General features: G+C 43.9%; 1 protein-coding gene across 11 annotated transcripts in view; it reads right to left on the bottom strand.

Annotated features, from left to right (window-relative positions):
* Positions 1-22,784, bottom strand: part of LOC128400250 (poly(rC)-binding protein 3-like) — a 285,355-nt gene that overhangs the window by 186,482 nt on the left and 76,089 nt on the right. For all 11 annotated transcript variants that reach the window (XM_053362382.1, XM_053362384.1, XM_053362385.1 and 8 more), the window contains exon 2: positions 22,599-22,700. The gene's annotated coding sequence lies outside the window, so the exon portion shown is untranslated. The remainder of the gene's footprint in view (positions 1-22,598; positions 22,701-22,784) is intronic.

Genomic DNA, 22,784 nt, shown 5'->3' with positions numbered 1-22,784 from the left:
CCACGCAATTCTTGTAGAGCAAAGGTCCCAGGACATGGTTCATGAGCGATTGAAAACAGGCGGAGCCTGATTGCAATCCGAATGGCATAACGAGATATTCAAAAGCCCCCAAAGGGGTGAACATGGTGGTTTTCCATTCATCCCCTTTCTTTATTCGTATCAGGTTGTATGCCCCTCTCAGGTCCAATTTCGTGAATATCTTTCCCTTCCTCACCCTGGTCAAAATGTCATCAATCCTGGGCATGGGGAAAGTCACTGGTTCTGATACGGCATTTAGCCGCCGGTAGTCCACTACAAGCCGGGGTTTATCCGTGTTTTTTTTGTCCACAAAAAACACTGGGCTCCCCCCCACCGCTCTGGACTCTCTGATGAAGCCCCTCTTCAGGTTTTTATCAATAAACTCCCTTAACTCCTGCATTTCCCTGTCTGACATGGCGTACAGCTTGCCCACGGGGAGCTGGGCCCCAGGGACCAGGTTAATTTGGCAGTCAAAGTCTCTATGCGGTGGTAGTTTATCTGCTTCCCTTTCGCTGAAGACCTTGCTCAGATCAGCGTATTGTTTGGGCACCTTCCCTTTGTCTGCCACTTCCGTCCCTGCTAGAAAGGCTTTTGCCCCTTCTGGCACCTTTCCCTCTCTGCAATGTTCCAGGCAATGTGCTGACCCAAAGGAGACCACTCTCTGATGCCAGCCCACTAGTGGGTCATGCAACGCTAGCCAGCTCATTCCCAAAATGACGGGAGCCCCTCCCAGGGTGGCCACATTGAACGCTATCCTTTCGGTGTGCCTGGCCACCCTCATAACCATTGGGACGGTCTGTAGGCTAACTTCTCCTCCCAACAGCTCCCTCCCATCAATCGTGGTCACCTGCAGGGGGTTGCTTAAAGGGAGTGTCTGTATCTGGTGTTCAGCTGCAAACTCCTTACTCATAAAATTACAGGAGCTGCCTGAGTCCAACAGCGCCTTTGTCTTTAGTGGGTATCCGTTTGCCAGCTCTAGCAACACCTCTATTACTAGGGCTGGTCTTGGAGGTTCCGGAGTGGGCACTTTTACTGCTCCTTGGCCTGGCTGCAGTGCCCCGACGGTGGCAGCCAGGCGTTGGCTTTTACTGGCTCCTGGACTCCCTCCTCCTTCCCCCCAACAGCTCCCGCCATCCCTTGCCATTCCTTTCTTTGCGGGCAGACTCTGGCAAAGTGACCTGGCTGCTGGCAGAGATAACATTTCTTGGCGCTCTTTCCCTCCTTCTTCCTCCCTTCACTGGGATTTGAAACTGCGCGCGCGCGCGCTGTTCCAACTTCCATCGGCTCTCCCGGCGGGAAACTTGGCTCTGGAATCTCTGGAATGCGGAAATCCCTCCAACGCTCTCCTTTCCCCTCCCGCTTCTCCAAGGCTCTTGCCTCCTGGCGCGCTCCAATGGTCAGCGCTGATTTGGTCAGCTGGTCCATAGACTCCGCCCTGGGCGCCCGGGAAAGTTCGTCTTTCACCGCCGAAGAAAGCCCTTCTTCAAAGAGCATTTGAATGGGTTCCGCCGATAGGTCCCATCCCAATTTATGTATCAACATTGTAAACTCAGTCCAGTACTCACGAACCGATCGGCTCCCCTGTTTGCAAGCCATCAATTGTCTGTGCACCAGTCCCTGTTCAATCTCGCTGGAAAACATCAAATCCATGGCGCGAAAAAACTTCCTCGTGTCCTTCAGCATTTCACTATTCCCTGCCATCAGGGGTCTAACCCAGTCTCTCGCCCCCCCTTCGAGATGGCCAATCACAAACGCCACTCGCGATGCCTCGTCGGGAAAGTCGTTAAACTGCAGCTCGAGAGCATACTGCATCTCTGTCCTAAAGGCTTGATAGTTCCTGGGGTCCCCCCCAAACTTCTGCACCAATCCTGGCATCTTTCTTGCTAGTGGGGCGCCTTTTGTCTTATCTGCATCCTGCGCCCTCCTTTCCTCTAGCCTCGCCGTTTGCAGCGCTAGCTGGAGCTCCAACACCCTGTACCTTTCTTCCAGGCTTGGACCCTCTCCAGCTCCTCCTGCTCCCCCGGCTCCGGCTGGGTTGCTCATGATGCCTCTCTGCACAAGCTGCTTTCAGGGACTGTCCGATTGCTGTGATGGGATGGTGAGCTGCTTGTGCGTAAAATCCTAGTCCCTCAGAGTTTGGCTAAGTCCACAAACCTCTGTCTGTGACGGAGCTCCTTAAGCATGGCTCCATCAGTCGCTCGTTGAATCGGACAGTGGGCGTTTATGGAACTTCTTCCAGCATAAAAGCTCCTTAACGGAAACGCGTCTTCTGGACTCTCGGCGTGACAGTTTCCGGCGAGGAGTGGGTGTCCCTACAGGAGGTCTTGAAACCTCCCCACTGTTTTCGCTTGAAGTGTCTCTGAGCCCTCCCTCCGACTCACTTTCCCTTGGAACTCCACTTCTCCCCCTGCTGGTCCCCTCCTCAGCTGAATGGTCTCTCTCACCCTCCGTGAGCCCTTTCACCTCCTGCATCTCAGATGGCAGTTCCCTGACACCTGTTTATGAACCTCCAGACACATCTGGATGACCATTTATAGCAGAATGCTGGACTAGATTGACCATGGATAACATGGCAATTCCGACATTTTATTTTAGTTTTTAATTCCTTGATTTTGGCACAGAGATATATATGCCATTTTCCCATTCACAAATTCGTAACTTCATTAGGTCACTGCCTCTCCTCTCTCTCACCCCACGTAACAGATACAGGAAAGGCTTTTATTTCTAGCCACAGTATAGTAAGAGAGGAAGGGATTGCAGCTGTTCTCTCATTATTAGAAAAACCGCATCTAGCAATTTTCCTGTTCAGGATACAGAGCCAAGATTCCTTAATAAGGGTCACAGGCTGTGAAGTCACTGGGATATTTGGAAGAACCCTCTGCATACCACTAAAAATGTCAACTGGGAAGACTACAAATATTATTACAGTCACTTCAAAGCCAGTAACAACTTTAGCCTGCCTCACAGCAACTAATTTTTAATAGGAACCCTATTTTGAACCAAGCAAGTGTTGACTGGGGAGCAACATTGGCTTCACCCATCAGCTCATTCTCACACACAACATAATAAAAATTTAATCCTCTATCCACATCAGTATGAACAGCAGCAGAGGCTTTTCCAAAGAATACCCCTTTAAGCATCTTGCCTGCCACTCCTATTTCTCTGCACCTTGACTTCTGCATGGTAGGGAATAGCTGAGGTGGAAAAAGAGAAAGTTCTGAATGCCCCTCTGTTGCTGTTCTTGTTGGGGAATGAATGAGGATTCAAGAGGCCATGTTACACCTTCCCAGAAAGTGGCTGGGATGTATACTTGTATGTGAGGGAAGAAGGATGCCTAGGATCCAGGCCAAGCTGGTGACCAGGAGAGAATTCTTTGGAGTTCCAGTTGCATCTCTTTAATCGATAGCAATCACAATACCATAAACAACTCATGTGCTATGAATACCTCTTATTCTTACAGTCTTATTTCTACTTAGAAGCAAGCTTCATTGATATAAATGGGACTTAGTCCCAGGTAACTGTGTTTTGGGTTGCAGCCTTTAACTGGCAATAACATTATCAGAAAAAATGTCTAATATGGTCAAAGGCTCCTGAAAGCAAACACAAATGTACACAATACCTTTTTTGAACTGAATGCTCCCATAGAAGGATAAATTATTATACTAAGTAATACCAGCTTATGTGAACAATGATGTCTTCCAGAAATAGATACAGTGGTACCTCTAGTTACGAACATAATTCATTCCAGAGGTCCGTTCTTAACCTGAAACGGTTCTTAACTAGAGGCGTGCTTTCGTTAATGGGGCCTCTTGCTGCCGCTGCACCGTTGGCACACAAATTCCGTTCTCATCCTGGGGCAAAGTTCTCAACTCGAGGTAACTCTTCCAGGTTAGCGGAGTTTGTAACCTGAAGCGTTTGTAACTCAAGGTAGCACTGTACAGGCTACTTCAGGCTAAAATTCTGCAAAGTCAATTTGCAACACAATTTAAATTAAATCTTAAGCATGAGAACTGTAAACTCACAGCTGGGTGGATACTAGTAGGCCTTTTTGCAATGAAGCAAAACTTTTGAGTCAATTGCTTAACCTCAATTTTAATTTACAAATGAGGTGATTACTTAATTTTTATAATTATGAAGCATGCATGCACTCATACAGCTGTAGAGAAACCTGCTGGATAAAAAAAGCTTTGGTGGAAAACAATACCTCAATTTTAAAAAGGGGAAGGGGGGCACTTGTCTAATTAGTCATTTACAGGATTGATTAATTAAGTTTGAGAGGGGAGAAAATAAAGCTTGTCACCAGCAAGTTAAATCCTTTTTGCAAATTCAAAGCTGTGGCAATTAGAAACAATTGCCAGGGAACTCATTTGTAAAAGGTCAATACAATTATTTCTAAGGCCTGGAAAGCTCTCCTTCAATACCAGTCAGAGCTAGGAAGTACTGCAACAGCAACGGTTAGGTTTGCTAATAACCATGAGAGGGTTGTCTTACCATATTTTCACACAGTGCAATTCACCATGGTACTGTGGCAGAAAACATAAGTATTTCTGCTTGGAAAAGGAAGATACTGAATCTCTCACCACATCATAGTTTTTGAAGTCTATTCTCTCTTAAATCTTTTTTAGCGAAGAGAAAGGTTCCAATTCTTACACTGTAGTCATCACCTTTTGTAGAAGAGCCACAATAGTACCTCAACATACCCCTGGGACCCCTGGGGTTTGGTCCACTCGTGGACGACTCTGGGGTTGCGGCGCTCATCTCGCTTTACAGGCCGAGGGAGACAACGTTTGTCCGCAGACAGTTTTTCCGGGTCATGTGGCCAGCATGACTAAGCCACTTCTGGCGAACCAGAGCAGCGCACGGAAACGCCGTTTACCTTCCCACTGGAGCGGTACCTATTTATCTACTTGCACTTTGATGTGCTTTCGAACTGCTAGGTGGGCAGGAGCAGGGACCGAGCAACGGGAGCTCACCCCGTCATGGGGATTCAAACCGCTGACCTTCTGATCGGCAAGCCCTAGGCTCAATGGTTTAGACCACAGCGCCACCCGCATTCCTCCACAGCACCACCCGCATCATACCATTCCACAAAATTAGCAGAAACATCTAACCCTCGAGCTAAAACATTTTCAGGGCATTTCCCTTCTCTCCTGACTCCTTCCTAGAAAGTTTTCCTTAAGTGACAAGTATCATTCAATTTCACATCTGTATTTCTGTAGCATCAGCACTTCGGCTACATTTCTCCCTGGCTGTATAAACTTCACTAAATGGTCATTACTGATACTCTAGTAACCTCCAATGGATTTGAGCAAGCTTAAAAGGACATGTGGCAGCAACTCCTTTGCAGATATATCTTTGTGTTGCTTGACCTGAATTGCATATAATCCTTTAAAGAAACAGCTTTGGACGATAGCCCCTCATAGCTCTTAAAAGAGGAGGGGGAAATGACTCTCAGTGACACTTATGTTGCCCCATTTTCACTCCTGTAAGTATTTTTCAATCCCAAGCAGAAAAAATTCATTGTGACACCAAATTGAGCATCTTAAATCTCTAGTTGCTGAGTTCAGAAAAAGCTGGAATGCCACTGAGATAATTCTACATACATATAAACCAGTGCATTATACAGATCTTAGCAATGCTTTTCAGAGTCAGCTATATAAAACAGGGATTCAGGTAGCTATGATCCATAGCTAAGATTCATTTGACAAATGTTGCAGCCCTGGGCATTATTTCATACGGGTATTAAATAATCGGTTTCAGTAGCCACAACATAAGAATGTAGGGTGGTGGTTTAAAGCTTTCCTTTATTTATTTTTTAATGTAGAAAGTTTGCAGAGTACCAATAATCTCACTCTGCTGTTCTGATAAAATATTCAAGTAAGACTTGATCACAGCTTATTCTCCACTTTCCTCTTTTTTAATTGCTCTGTCAAACAAAATGATTTTTGAGGGACTGGCATTTTTTAGGCTATTCGATAGCACTACTTTGTGACTGAATGGTAGAATCAGAATCAGAATAATCTTTATTTTAATCAGCCACTAGCCATAGCAATAAAATAAAATGTACTGAAGAGAGGTAAAAACTTAACTATGCAAAAGACATCTGAAGGTTTACATCAAAAATCAAATAATAGATCTTATTCTAACTGCCCCTGCTAAAAAATTTGCAGTTTTTCCTGTCACCTGATTATCTTGATCTGCTAGAAGAAAGGACACAGTAGCAATGGTTGAGCGACCCGATATGGATAGTAGCAGAGGAGGAAGAACATCACTCCTCAAATCTTTATAAAGTGTGCAAGCTAGAAGCAAATGAGCTACTGATTCAATATTGCCATCTTCACATGGACATTTTTCCAGCGGAATTTTTTGAAATCAACCCTCAAGTACAGCTGAAGTCAGTGTATTTAATCTTGCATAATTGAAAGTGTGTCTGTATTTTGGAATTGTTAAATTTTGCAAATAGGGTGTCAATGTTTCTTAATGACTAGGTGAAAAATAATCATACCAGTAGACTGGTAGGGTTTAAATTTAGCCAAAGCCAATAATTAAATGTCCTACACCAAATCTGTAATTCAACAGAGGGGAGATTAGCTTCCACACACAATGCAACATTTGGAACACAGGATGGAACAGAAAAAAAATTGCCTTAAGAACTCAGACTGAATAGCGTCTGTAGATCCAAGGTGAGCGCCTCTCCAAATGGGCTCAGGCCCATAAAGTAACTGTGCTAAGGGTTTAGCTTTAAACACTTCAAGTGCTAATGATATGTGATTGCCACCTTTCATATGGAAAAAGAATGTCAGAATTTTGGCGCTTTGAGAGGCATATTTCTGATGTGCTCCCCATGACCCTGTTGACTGAAAAGTAAGGCTGAGGTATTTAAACACTTTAACAGATTAACCATATATCATCTATGGGCCCTATAGTTTCTTGAAAACACCATGACTTTAGTTTTCTTGTAGTTCACAGCCAACCGTTCTCTTTGGCAGTGCAGTGGTACCTTGGGTTACAGACGCTTCAGGTTACAGATTCTGCTAACCCGGAAGTAGTACCTTGGGTTAAGAACTTTGCTTCAGGATGAGAACAGAAATCGTGCTCTGGCAGCGCAGTGGCAGCAGGAGGCCCCATTAGCTAAAGTGGTACATCAGGTTAAGGACAGTTTCAGGTTAAGAACGGATCTCCAGAAAAAAATTCAGTTCTTAACCCGAGGTACCACTGTATCCTGAGAATGCCCTCATCAATCTTTTCAGGCCCACTTTTGTTTGAGATAGAAGTACCACATCATCTGCGTATAATAACATAGAGGTGGCTTTTATGGCCAATTTAGGGGCGTGAGATTCTGGGGATGTTGAACTCTGGACAATATCATTTATATATAAAGTAAACAGTGCGGGAACTAGGATATTGCTTAACTCAAACTCAATGACAAACTTATATGCAAATCGCAAGATTGCAATATAATCTATCACACTGCCTCCATGCTTTGTAAACTGGGTATATTCCCCAGGCCAATCTCCCTTTATTGTACTTATTGTACCGTTTAATATTAACAAGTCCCTCTGCCTCACAACTTGGGCTAAACAAAGCCCTAAATAATTGCATTTATGATCTTTAGACAAATGGGAGGTACCTCTGGCTAAGTAAATATCTGGTTCCAGAATCTGGTTGTAATTGGTGCTGTTTCGGACACGACTAAACGACTAAACAACAACAACAAGTTCATCAGGTGTTTATTATCCTGCTTTGAACACCAACCTGCTATGTTCCATGATATCAGTTTTAGCCCCAATTCCTTTAAGGCTCTGTGCTTGTTGCTTCCACTTTGTCTAGATACCCAATTTCATCTTTACAAATGCTTCCATTCATCTTATCAGTGGGAACCCATTCAACAGCGTTAGTATCCTCGGGTGAGGACTACCTATTTCATTTGGAACTAATTTCCGATAGCTCAGCCAGGAATTCAGTCACACCACCAGGATTGTCCCTTCCCATATCATATTCCAAGACAAAAATTTTTTTTCCTTCCAGTAGCACCTTAAAGACCAACTAAGTTAGTTCTTGGTATGAGCTTTCGTGTGCATGCACACTTCTTCAGATACACTGAAACAGAAGTTGCCAGATCCTTCTATATAGTGAGAAGGTGGGGAGGGGTATTACTCAGAAGGGTGGTGGGAATGGGTGATTGGCAGATAGCTGTGATGAGCCTGTTGACGACTCTTAACGACTGCAATAGGTCTTACAGGAAAAAGCAAGGGGTGAGAAGGTGAAAAATGGCTTTGTCATGTATAATGAGATAAGAATCCAATGTCTTTGTTCAGACCAGGTCTCTCCATGGTTTTAAAACACCTGTAAGACCTATTAAAACACCTGTAAGACCTATTGCAGTCGTTAAGAGTCGTCAACAGGCTCATCACAGCTATCTGCCAATCACCCATTCCCACCACCCTTCTGAGTAATACCCCTCCCCACCTTCTCACTATATAGAAGGATCTGGCAACTTCTATTTCAGTGTATCTGAAGAAGTGCGCATGCACACGAAAGCTCATACCAAGAACTAACTTAGTTGGTCTTTAAGGTGCTACTGGAAGGAAAAAAAATTTTTGTTTTGACTATGGCAGACCAACACGGCTACCTATCTGTAACATATTCCAAGAGGGGTTGACTGAATGGAACTATCCAGCACAGTCTCATTTTCTGCCCTAACATACTGGAACTGGTGCAATTCATTTTGAACTGGTAGACAGTAGAAATAAAAGTATTTTACAAAAACTCTCTGCCTTTTTAATCATGTGACCAGACCAAGCTGATGCAGCTAAGCCAATTCTTTGTTTGTTTGTTTTTTGTTCTCTTAATATATGCTTCAATAATATATGCTTCAATTCTGCTTGCCCCCTGCAAAAACTATCCATGCCACTGGATTTAAGTTGCATCTGGATTTAAGTTGCATACAAGAGTCTTCGGCAACATGCAAATGTATATGTGCATGTGAATGCCTATGTCCACTTCAGGCCATGATCCTACTGTAAGTGTGAAAATAAGGGTATTTCAAGTACACAAGGGTTTTGTCTGTAATGTGTTAGAGGCCACACAACTGTTTCTGTATTTTTTCTTTCTTTCTTTCACTGGTTCTTTTTATTTCAGGGTTTTGTCTGATCAAGACCTTGGAGATATTCCTGAACCCCCCACAATGCTGTAGTCAGCATTGTTGAAAATTGCTGGCCTGAGATATATTGTCACAGATATTTCTAGTCCTTTAAAGCCTATTTAAAATATCCTGTTCCATTGAAGTAAGCAACATTGCATTTCTCTTAAAAGTTGAATGACTATGTACATGATATGTATTGAATTTCAGGAAGTCTGGAACCCAATTGTCATCTATGCATGAAACCAATACAGCTTGGCTACAGTAATGCCAAATGGAGCTGCCTTTGAAAAGCATTTGGAAGCAGCCACATCTTGTCAGGCATGGGCGGCTGTGTATATTCCCTCCAACATTTCTCTGATGAAAATAGGGACATCCTATCCTCCTTCTTCTTCTTCTTCTTCTTCTTCTTCTTCTTCTTCTTATTATTATTATTATTATTATTTGCTGGCAATCTGACTGGGTTGCCCCAACCACGCAGGGTGGCTTCCAACATATATAAAAGCATAACAAAACATTAAACATTAACAACTTCCCTGTACAGGGCTGCTTTCAAATGTCTTCTAAAGGTTACTTATCTCCTTGACTGCAGGGTCAAATAACTCCCTACCCTCCAACATTTCCCTGATGAAAATAGGGACGTCCTGAGGAAAAGTGGGACATTCTGGGATCAGATCAGAAATCAGGACGGCTTCTGTAAATCTGGGACTGTCCCTGGAAAATAGGGACATTTGGAGGGTCTTGTGTACATGAGACCCAGGAAGCTTGCGATTGCTCAGAAGTGGCATTCATTTTTTCCTTGAATCGACACTATTCTCTCTCTGGTTCCAGAGACAGATTCAGATACTCAGATAAGCAAGCTACAGGTTCAATATGATGGTAGTTTCTAGGAGTGAGAAACTCAGGCTCCCTAACTTTAAAACAAAGACTCCACACTTCTTTTTGCAGCTTTAGCTGCCCAGGCACCTTCTGCACTTGCCACAGTTCTCTGCAAATGCAAACCTCTACATAACATTTTATGCACATCAAATTTTTACATCTATTTTATTTTTATTTCTCTTAAAAGATCTATTCATGCTTTAGCTCCTTTTTGTCTGTCTTTTCGCATTATCCTCACTTGGTTGATACTTTCCACTTAGCTAAGCTTGGTCCACTTTTCTCCAAGCAAGTTACTTGATTCCAAGAGGAATCACACAGCAAGTGTTTTATGATTACCTGGTGCGCATAAAAGTGTATGTTTTAAGTTTTTCTTTATCTCATTTGTTACTTTATGACATATACAACAATGGCTACTACAGTACTGATCCTATTCCAATAACCTAAGCCTGCTTCACATCCAACACCAGTTCTCATGCCATCTACCACCCACTACCCAAACTCCAACTCCATCCTCAACTGAACTGACTCCAAACTATCTCACCTCAATCATTAAGATTACCTTTGAAGACTCCCATCCAATTACCACTCACTACTAATATTCCAAACTCTCACCCTTCCCAACTAACATTTACCTTAAGTCCTCCAATATACTTACCTATACATTCACCTTAATTACTCTAATAATGCATGTGCATGCAATACTATGTACAAAAACAGCAGAAGCTCACAGTGCCCATGGCACTTCCTTGAAATTACAAATGTGGCCCATGAGCCCCCAGAAGTTGGGGATCCCTACTAGAGCATTACCAAGGACGAATAGCTTGCCTGCTGGGGCCCATGATCCTTGCATGTAAGAGGTGGGTAGGCCTCCCCCCAAGGTAATGGTGAGGCAGAAGGCCCTCCAGTAAAGGCAATGTCCCCCCACTCACTGTGCACATGTGCAAGGGGATAAGATGAGCCCAGTGTTTGTACTAAATTGATTAGCATTGGGCAACAGAAAATCTACCTATATTTATACAGTGGTGCTATGATGCATAACATCAGATGCACGTATATGCTAAATTCTGAATTGATACCTCTACCACCAAGAATCCTAGAGCAAGGGTGGAAAAGAAACATTGCATTCAGCAAGCATTTTAATAGGATATACAGAAGCAAGCTAGAATAACAGCTCCATGCCCTTTGAATCTCTTTTCTACAATCCTGTAGTTCAGAACTGTGTGCTGCCTGCTTTATATAGCGTTCACCTAATTTTATACATGCCTTTACATACTGTACACAAAGTGAGATACAGGATTTGTTTAAACTCTAAAATGCTCTGCATTGCACTCTCAGGGGCATATTGAACGCCCACTTACAACCACCATATCAATGCTATATGGATTTTGACAGTTGTGGATCTCTGCATAAATATCTGAATAAAATGCCACTACAGATTCTAGCCACCGAAAAGCTTTTATTTAGTGTGTAAATCCACAGCTAATGAGCCTTGAAGATATGATTGCAAAATAACAGTCTCCTGCTGTCAAGCTCAACTGCTGGAGTCTATTGTTTATAATTATATAATTTTGCACTATAAGGTGTCCAACAGTCTTAGCTTTTTCTTACCACCCTAGGGCTACCAATAATTTCACATTGACAGCCAGCAATATTTTAACTTTGCTTACTCAACTAGCACTAGTTTGCCAGAAGCAACACATACAGTGGTACCTCGGGTTACAGACACTTCAAGTTACAGACGTTTCAGGTTACAAACCCAGAAATAGTACCTCGGGTGAAGCACTTTGCTTCAGGGTGAGAGCAGAAATTGAGCGGCGGCGGCAGGAGGCCCCTTTAGCCTCCAGAACGAATTAAGTTCTTAACCCGAGGTATCACTGTACTGCCTTTATGAAAAGAAACCATCTGAGTGCATGCAGCAGGGAACCTGAAAAGAGGTCTGCTTGGGAATCCTCTCTGGCAGGACCAGCCCATACATGAGGCAAGGTGCGGCAGGAACCACAGGAGCAGCAAGGAATGCCCCCAAGGAATGCATCACCCACTGCTGCTGCTGTGGTGGCAGCAATGGCTATGGCACGCTCCTTGGAGGCCAGATCTGCTGTCCCCTCAGCAGCTCCTCCCAGTGCCAGCTCCACAGCAGCCTCTCAGTGAGTAGAAGGCGCAGCTGGCCTCCTCCCACTCCTAGGGAGGAAATGGCGGGGGCTGCCCTCTGGGGTCTCCAGCCACTTCATGCGATTCGGAGCAGGCCCCTTTCCTACCCGCAATGGCCTTTGATTCCCAGTTCAACCATTGGATAAGGTTGATCTTCATGCCCCCTATTCCTGATTTGATCATCACTCCCTCTTCTTCCCTGCGGGGGGGGGGAGCATATCTTGGACCAGGGGGCAACCTTCTTGCTCAGAGGTGGAGAAACGCATGCTAGTGGTGAGCAGGGGCAGAGGCAAGAAGTGGGTGGAGCAATATAGGCCTCTTTCACCTTGTATAGTATGGCATGTTTCAGCCATGCAAAAGCCAGAGGTTTCTACATACACAACTCTCCATCTTCCACCACACTCCAGCCAGGCAAAAACACGAGAGGAAGGTGTAGAGCAGGGTTGTGAGGGCTCTGTGGCCGAAGGAGAGTGGCATGGCCTGCGTCTGGACGGTGAAGAGTTCTGAGAGCCAGAGAGAGGTGCCCAGAGGGTGTGATGGACCTCGGGGCCTGAGGTTCCTCACCCCTGCTATAGCTGGCGCACCCTCTCCCCAATCCTGTAACTTTTGGGAGGGAAGTTAATGACCAAAAGGGTAGGTTTTGCAGGCATCTGAATGTGTGGTTCTCCCAGTTTGGTCATTCCGTTCTCCCCATGGCAGGGAGGAGAGGAAAGTTTTGGGCCAGCTCTCAAACACTCCACAAAAGGCAATCACAGGTAGTCCTCCTGCCTCCACAGACACACATCCCAAAAGACCCTGTCAAAAATGTTTGCATGCAAGTATAGTGACTTTCATCTATTGCCAAGTTCAAAAAAAGCTCAACATGAAATGTCACTTATTGGGCTGTATGAGACATATATATTACTAGAGTGGATGGGATCCAAGTGAGATAAGTTAAGAGGGGACCTATAAGTTCCATGTAGTTTAGTGATTCTTTCCCTCAGGGGCTTAATTTTATCAGGTAAAGCTTCTGTGACGCTTTTAATCTGTGATGTTCTGTTGTTGCTGTTGTTGCTGCTGCTGCTGCTGCTGCTTTTCTGTACTCTGTTGGAAGCTATCCAGAGGGGCTGGGCAACCAAGTTTGATAAGTTGGATACAAAAAATTAATAATAACAACAATAACAGCTATTATTATTATTACCCCTTCATTTCTCTCCTTTCTAGCTGTTCAAAACCACAATGAGCCGCTTTTCTCCTAGAGAAATAACAGATACAGGCCCCATACCTCCTAACCCTTGGAGAGAAAGAGAGCCAGGGGTGGTCTATTTTAAACAGATACATTGCTAGGAAAGAAAGAATTAAACAGTCCCCTCATCCTTGTGAAAGCTCGCTTCACGTAATAAAAGAAAAACCCTCAGGGGGAAACAGACACAGAGCACCACGCAACAAGCAGCTCTGCCCTGGCAAATACCATTGCTGCCTTTTTCTGCTTCCCTGACTCCTGACAATGGTTTAAGAAATAATTATCTTAAGATCTATGATTGGGCCTAAAATAACATGATTTTATGTGTCTGGAATTTAACTGGCTGCATGATGATCTTAAGGAGGAAGAAAAAGGCCTCATTTCAGTTCAAATTTGCAGAGTATTGAAACTTCCTGCTGGCAAAATGGTTTTATGACAGACACCCCCTTCTAAGACAGGGGTTTCAAGAAGGTGGTGGCTTCCAGCTTCGGGAACATTTGGAGGATACAATATATGGATTCATGACAGTCCTGCTTTCAGGGTGCGGTTGTGGCATTGAAACTGCCTTGGTCACCCATGTTGATGACGTGGGTGAGTGTGACCTTACTTGCTCTTCTTGGGCTCTTGATACCATTGTGGCTTTTGATACCATTGACCATGGTATCCTTCTGGAGTAGCTCAAGGAGTACTACTCCAGGGTGTTCTGTTCCAACCTCCAGGGATGTTTCCAGAAAGTAGTTGCATTTAAAGTAAGGCTCACAAAACTGAATGGGATTTCTGCTTCTTTCAGGAGGGTGGGTGAATTTCACTAAACTTTTTGGTGGAGGAGGAGTTTGGCTTACCTTGCTGAGGTTCTCCCCCCCCCTTCTCTTTTTGGGCTTTGAAGAAAGACCTCATACAACAGCACAGTGCAGGTGCAAGGCATGCTGGAACCACCTGACCCTGCCATATTTCCTGCTAGAATATCAGTGGGAATGTGGCAGTGTCAGGAAGTTTTTGGATGCCTTATAACTGCTCTGGATGGCCACACAAGGTTATTTTGCTCCAGGTGATGGCTCCAGAAGTATGAGTGTCTTTGTCCAAATAGGACATTCATAGCAAGAGCTCAGGTTCCCACAAACAGAGTCAAGTGGAACAAAGGATGGCCAAGCAAAGCAAGGCAAGACAGACGAGCTCCAGTTTCCAATAAAGAAGGGGAGGGGAAGTGGACAGGGACCAGAGCTACCACCAGCCCTCTCTCTTAGATATGCACCCATCCTTTCAAAGGATGCGAACCCATGTAACTATATGCAGGGAGAGCGTTCTGCTCCTCATGAGCCCTATCCAACAGACACCTATCCAAACATTACTGCAGTAGTATCATCATCACACTACAGCTTGAAACACAACAGAAACACAGGCTTAGCAGGACACAAAAACCACATGTGTAATGTAGGCGATGACAACTGTACAATGCGGCTTCTGAAAACACATTGTCTGTATACAGCCAGTTACAGAAAGGTAGCCGTGTTGGTCTGCCATAGTCAAAAGAAAAAATTTTTTTCCTTCCAGTAGCACCTTAAAGACCAACTAAGTTAGTTCTTGGTATGAGCATTCGTGTGCATGCACACTTCGTGTATCTGAAGAAGTGTGCATGCACACGAAAGCTCATACCAAGAACGAACTTAGTTGGTCTTTAAGGTGCTACTGGAAGGAAAAAAATTTTTTGTATACAGCCAGAATCTCTTCAGAAGGCAAAGAACAGAGTGCTGAATGGACAGCGGCTTATGAGCAAGCCTCCAGAGGCTGCAGCAGCCTCACAAGCTCCCTGAGGGTGGGAAATGCTGTGCCAAAGATGAGCAGCCAAGCGGACTTGAAACACTGTCTTGCTGGAATCAGACCAAAATGTCCATCCAGCTCAGCGTGGCTTCCGTTGTCAGGCAGCCAGGTGCCTCTGACAAGCAGAGTAGGAAGGCAACAGTCCTCCATTGCTTGCCATTAGCATCCAGAACTCAAGAGTTATACAGTGGTACCTCGGGTTACATATGCTTCAGGTTACATACGCTTCAGGTTACAGACTCCGCTAACCCAGAAATAGTGCTTCAGGTTAAGAACTTTGCTTCAGGATGAGAACTGAAATCGTGCTCTGGTGGCGTGGCAGCAGCAGGAGGCCCCATTGGCTAAAGTGGTGCTTCAGGTTAAGAACAGTTTCAGGTTAAGAACAAACCTCCGGAACAAATTAAGTACTTAACCCGAGGTACCACTGTACTGCATTTGTGCAACTTAGCTATCATGTTTCTAATAGCTGTGGAGAGAGTTATCCTCCATGAATAAATCTGTTCCTTTGGCCATCCATGCTGGTGGCCTCCCCTGCACCTAGTGAATTGCTCCATCATTGTTATAGTGGAAGCTCCTGGGAAAGGAAGCTTAAGAATACAGTATTTCTGTATCCACTTCCCAGACCTCAGCAGTCAACAATATATAGCATTTCTATTATTCTAGCGAGATGAGGGCTAGATGAGGAGGAAGTCCCTGAGCTCAGTAATCTCATGCTGTCGCACTTGAAACAGGGAGGGGATTTCCCCAGCTGTTTGTCCTGTCCCCTCCCCATGCAATTTCTCACAGCCCACCAACTTCTTATCTATATACTAATACGGATCTAAGGTTTTCCATGGCAATGTTTACAAAGTTTAAACCATACCACCAACACACAAGAGAGAAGTACCAGCAGACTCAAGTAAACTTAAGGAACACACACACACACACAATCTGGGGGGGATGGAGAGGGGACCCCAAAACAGAACTATAAAAAGCTCAGTGGCATGGAGTATTGCAACACAACTGAGGGGGAGTGGGGAAAAGAACAGAGTGGCTGGAACAAGAGGACAGGAAAGCACACATACATATAGGGAAGGGAAACAAAGAAGGGGAAGGATAAGATGTTTATAAGATGAAAAATTGCATGGAGAAAGAGTGATGTTTCATCCCCTCTCAGAACTATGGAACTGGTGGCCACCAATTACAACTGATAGGCAGAAGATTCAGAACTGACATAAGGAAGTCAACAACACATAATTGGCGTTTTAGTATTTACTGTCATACCAGTAAGTTGTTTTGCTGTTTGTCTGTCTGTCTGTTTGTTGTTTTTAAAGCACAGATAAATATATGTTTGGTGGCAATTAGCCATGATATTTAGGTGAAACTGAAATTTAAAGATCCATGTTGGATGCAGAAAAGCTTCAGCAGCCATTTCACCGCAAAGGTCAGACAGATTTGCAAGAAGGGTCTGGTTTACAAAGGAGCCAAACCAAACATTTAATGTGTTGGGGTTTTTTTACTTAACAGAACAGCCTCTGTGTGGAGGGGAGCTTATAACTGCAAGAATCACAGCAGATATGAAGGGGGATTTAGCCCTTTTCCCGCCTGCTCCAGTTCTCAGGAAGAATCCCACTTTTGAAGCTATTGCTTGGATTGGGAGGAAATACCCCACACCCCAATTTAACAGTCTTATCCAGCTTGGGTTCTTCTACGTACAGAAAGCCCTTGAGTGCTCATGGCACCTTTCAGTTTGAACAACCACTGCAAGCATTAATGACTGGAGAGCCCCAATGTTGTTGCTTGCAGCTGATGAAGAGTAGGAAAATGCGGCCAAGGCCAAAGAAAAATAGTGAATCAGTGGGCAACTCTGCTTTTCTTTACTCAGGGCAAGGGAAGAGTTGGAACACTCAATGGGCACAAAGGATTGTGTGAGCAGATGGAAGTATTATGAATACAGCAAGACCTTACAGTTGCCATGAGCTGAAGATGTCATTATAAAAATATTCCCTGAACCATCAAACAAGCATCCAGTTCTCTGTGTAGTAGCTATTTTGGGTTCAAGGACAACTAGCACCTGCAATTGTTCTTCAGAACGCTTTCAACAACAACTATAATTCATGTTACATCTATATATATAAACACCCTGCCATCGCCACTGTTCTAGTATCAAGTAGCATTGTTTTAATGTTTGCCCTGATACAGCTCTGAATGGCAGCGACAACTGTGCAGAAAAACAATGTGGAGTTTCAACTGCTCATGCATGGCAAAAAAGAAAAAGGTGCTTTATATTATGAAACACTATATACCCACGGCCTCTGTTGAGCAGAGCAACACCACTCTAGGCAGTGCCTGAGCATTACTTTCAGACTTCTTAAACTAGTCGTGACCTTTAAAGTCTGAAGTAATCTATATTGCTCTAATGTTTAATTGTTAGGGTCAGGAAAAAGAAAAGTCTGCCACTTTTTTAAAGACGTCCCCCCACCCATGTTCTTAAGAAAATACAATGCACCACAATTGTCCATGTGGAGATGAAGGATGCCAACTACTTCTTAATAACTACACAAAGCAAGCAGGTTCTCAAAACTAACAAGAAGTTGAAATTCACAACTGGCATTTGTTTTGCCCTTACAAAGGGGATATATATATATGTTGCATACTTAATTTTGCTTAATACTATAATGTGTTTGTGTGTATTAGTGTTTGTAAAAAGGTTTTTTATTAATTATGTAGAAGAAAAACAGTATCAAAACATTTTTATTTACATATACAAAATATAGTATTTTGGGGGGGAATGTTTAAAAGTATATCTGTATATACGTTGAGTGGCAATTAAGAGTTCAAAGAGCGTATTTCCTCACATCTGAGAATTTTAATTTCTTTACACACACAGTGAGGACAGAGTTCACCAGTTCCTTCGTTCCTGGAGAAGGCTTTCCACATTCACCAGAAACATGAACAATTACCAAGCCCTGACCAATCATCTGTTTTGTATGATGGGATGGGGAAGATTAAACAGAGAATAATTGAAGGTCATCCCAGTTAACTTCTGAAACACCTAGGCTGCAATCTCAACCAAATTTACCTGGGAGTAAATGCCACTGAATTCAATAGGACTTACTTCTGAGTAGACATGTTTGGGCTTGCAACGGTAATTGTTTAACTATGGTGTAGTTGACTGATGTCAAACTTACAGTCCCCTTCTGGGAACTTTGATTCTTTGCAGGTAGGTTTGGGGACCCTAACACAATCATCTGCACCTTCATTGCAGTTGCATTTATCAAAATACTAGGAGGGAAATCATGATAATTAAATGGATAAATAAAACCACTATAACATTTGCAGTGTAGATACTGCTAAGAAACAATTACATTTATTTATTCTTGTAACAATAAAAGCAATTTTAGAAAAAACTTTTCTAAGTCAGACTAATTTCTTTTGAATCATTCTCTAAACTCCTACTACAAATAGCTTCACTTTGGTTGCACCTAAATGTTAACTGGCATGATTCCAATTAAGGAAGAGAAAAGTTCTTGAAGTTCTTCATGCTTTTCATCCTTCCTGTTCTTCTCCAGACCAGTTAACCAGTCCTTTTAGTAGCATTTTAAAAAAATAATAATACAGCTGTCTAATTGATTTGCAATATGCATAAAGTTCTCTATACTGGTGTACTTTGGAACCCGGCGGGAGCATTATCCGAAGGGAGTTGTGGAACTTCCAGCCCATGGCAGCTTTGGGTCCCATCCTTAGTCCCTGCACCCCCACCCCCACTCCTGTCACTGCAGCAACTGGATTTACAAAAAGAGATGTGATGCAACACTTCTGCATCACCAGGCAGCATCAATTGAAAATGATCCCAGAGTTGGGCAGTGACGGATGCTTCATTTGGGTTTGCTGTGAAAACTGTGCTAAGTCAAGGGACGTTATCCTCAGAGGTTTTGGGCAAAAAGGTCACAGGGGATTTCTGAGGGATTGCAGGGCTCCCTCCACTGTAGCAGGTGTTAACTACACCCATACCACCCAAAATACGTTCTGCCGCATGACCACCTGAGGATGCACTGGAGGCTTTCTTCCACTGCCTGCAACACCACACAGCAAGCATCATTATGCACTCTAGCACACATTTAGTGTTCCAGCCATTGCTCAGCCTGTTCCATTGTCTGCTGGCCCCTGGAGCACCAGGAGGCAGAACAGGCTCCACAGCACCAGAGAGGGTACTCAGGACTGGGGCAACGGTGCTAATGGTCTTTGCAGCCTGCTATTCCACAGCGAGACTAGAGTCACAACAGGATCACCTGCCTGATCCTCTGGAAAATCTCTCTGAGTGTTCAGGAATCCACTGTCTTTCATTAGATTCCATCTCTGGAGGTGGGCCACAAATGATACAACATATGTGTTTGGTAATTCGGTTTCATTCAGTCTCACTATGCAGAGTTTTGTAGAAGTATTTTATAAGGTGTTGTATTTTCCTTACTAAAGAAACACAGGATGCATTTATCAAAACTGTTACATGAACAAATGCCTGGGCTGCTTATTTCAGGTTACAAATTGTCTTTTCAGACTAGTAAAGTCATACTAAGCATTCAGTGCACTGGCTGAAGACAAATGGCAGAAGCTGACACAAATTTCTGGCAACGCATACAGTGGAATACAAAAACCCTGTTAAACTCTATTACCCAAGAGTAATAAGATTATTAATAAAACATTTAAATATAGGACTTTTTTCACACTAGTCCGATGTATTATTTGTCAGCTTTGATGGATGTACTAAGATATCAAGATGACTACAAAACACAAAAAAGTAAGTTGGACATACACATAATTCATTGCAATTTTGAAAAGAAAAATCAACTTATTGAAGAGCAATTCAAACTACCAAATCTGCCAGCTAGAGGGGTTAGGAGAGGTGGAGCACACACACACGCCAGCAGAGAGGGGATTTGCCAGCAGAAAACTCATATGCTGGTGGAACCACATCTGAAAACCAGTTGCTGGAAAAAGGGCTGGCCCGATACATTTTGGCCAGCAGCACCTCCTCTTTGCCAAGAGGCCACTGTAAATGTGGGGGGGGGAGGGGTGCTGAGGAGGAGGCAGATCCGTCTTCCAAGAAGTGTGGAGTCATTGGCCCCCCTGTGACGGCAACAGCAGCAGCAGTGGGCAATGCATTACTTGGAGGCATGATCTGCTGTCCCTGTGGATCCTGCTGCCTGAGGCGGTCACCTCACCTTTCCTCATATGAGGGTTGGTGCTGACTGGAATCCACACAATGGGAGAGCGGCTTGTGCTCAAATCCTGCTTGCAGATTTCTCACAGGCATCTATCTGGTTAACCCCTGTGAGAACAGGGCTGATCCAGCAGGGCATGGCAGCTCACAGCACTGGATGGATAAGAAGAGAGGGAGGGAGCTAAAACTGAAGGGCTCAAGAAGGGCCGTGGTGGGTGTCAGGTAAGGGGCAGATCAGCACATGGAAACTGCAGAGGCGAGATGGATGGCAGCGCAGAGCAGTCAATGGATGGAGAGAGAATGGGTGCAGCAGCAGCAGCAGCAGCAGCGGAGACAGCTCTGGAGGGTGAAAAGGTGGACTGCACATGTATTAAGCAGCCAGCCTTCAAGAACAGCCTTCTGTGAACTGCTCATATTTCACTCAGTATTTCAACACTGGGCTACTACATTCCATTAGCATTGCCGGGTAAGACATGCACTTTGATTAATGTTTCTGCAGCTTTTACTAGAATGAGCTACAAGAAAAATGTACTGCTTGTCTTTCACAGCATTTTATCTACAAAATAACCTTCAGGTTCAACTATGGAAAACTATGCTGTTGCTGAAACTAAGCAGTTCTGGCCAAATTGGGCTATCTAACAACAAGAAGAAGCTGCTCTGAGCTCCTTGGATGAGGAGTTGTGCATAGTGTGTGACAAACAGCAGCAGCTGACGCCTCCAAAAGCAGCCCTACAAATTTCCCCAGACTTTGTTACGCTGCTTCCCAAAGATCCTCCTCCCTACTGTGTCCCAGTTCCACTTATGGATGCCCCATCTGACAGCTATGATAGGTAAATGAAAACCATGTTCAATAAATGACAGACAAGAGGAGAGTCGTAATCTTCACATCGTCATGCTTATCTTCCATACGCACATCTTCCATAGGCATGTGGCTGGAAGCCATTTGAAATAGGATGTTGGACTAGGTGGGCCCTGGTTGCGCTGCATCAGGGATCTTATCACGCTCTGATGCAAAGCCAAACCCTCTGTCCCACTTGTATTCAAAAAAAGTTTTTCTCTTTTTCCTTCTGAGCCCCCTCCCCACAAATTTCTGTCCCATAACACAAATCCTTCTTCTTTCAAGAAAACAATTCCCCCAATTCTTTCCCAAAAAGGAAATGAAAGTTTTTTGCCACTCACTCATGCCAGCTCTGCCTGTTTCCCCTCCAGTCTTATTTAATCCACTCTTGCTTTTCTCACCAAGTTCAGCTGTGGCTCAGACCTGCAATACCTCAATAATAATAATAATAATAATAATTTATTATTTATACCCCGCCCACCTGGCTGGGCCTCCCCAGCCACTCTGGGCGGCTTCCATAAAAACCAAAAATACAGTAAAATATCACACGTTAAAAACTTCCCTGAACAGGGCTGCCTTAAGATGTCTTCTGAATGTCAGGTAGTTGTTTATCTCTTTGACATCTGCTGGAAGGGCATTCCACCTCAAGGACTGCCTCACTGCTTCTACCTGGATTAACCAATCGGGACCCTGAGAGCATCATCTACAGCCCTTGTGTGCCTCCTCCATGAGAGGTCCACAGGGTGGCAACACGAGAATCAGCCTTTTCTGCGGTGGCTCCCCACTTACGGAATGCTGAGCATTCAATGCTCTCCCCAGGGAGCCTCACCTGGCACATTCGTTACAGATCTTTACAATGCCTTCATAAGACATACCCGTTTAACTCTCAGGGCTTCCCCTACAGAAGACTGGCGATTTAAATTTGGCTTTTAGCTATCCCTAGCCCCTCCACTTCCGAAAACAACCCTCCTATTCCCAGGAATCTCTGAAGGGAGAACCAGTTTTAGCTGTAAACATACCCATAGCATGGTACATGTTTTATGAACAATGCTCCTAGAGATCAGTTCCAATCCAGCAGAAAATATCCACTTATTTAACTGGATAGAGGAGAGGAATAATAAATATGCATTAATGACTGACATATATAATGAAGTCTTTTTCAACACTCAAAAACATTCAGCTTCCTAACACTCCAAACTACAGGCTTTTGTAAAACACTGGGTTTTGTTTCCCATAAAAGGATCAAAAAAGCTTTTTGCCTCCTTAGCGCCACCATGTTTTGCAGTGCTGTTACAGAAATAATTCATCACAACAAATTAAACCAGTAACTTACCAGTCCAGGATCCTGCTTCAGTTCATTCTTTAGGAACCAGCATCGTGCTGAATGTTTGTTGTGGTGCAGTGCTCTATGTAGTAGAGAAGGAATGGGCCTTAGCTGAAAGAAGAAAAAGAGCCATCAAACACTAGCTAGACTTTTAGACAATACTTCACCAACTAGTTATCCGGACTGGATATTGCT

Source organism: Podarcis raffonei, chromosome 13, assembly GCF_027172205.1.
Source record: "Podarcis raffonei isolate rPodRaf1 chromosome 13, rPodRaf1.pri, whole genome shotgun sequence".
NCBI lineage: Eukaryota > Metazoa > Chordata > Lepidosauria > Squamata > Lacertidae > Podarcis > Podarcis raffonei.
The sequence above is the reverse complement of the archived record's forward strand: the minus strand, read 5'-3'. Positions and strand labels throughout refer to the sequence as shown.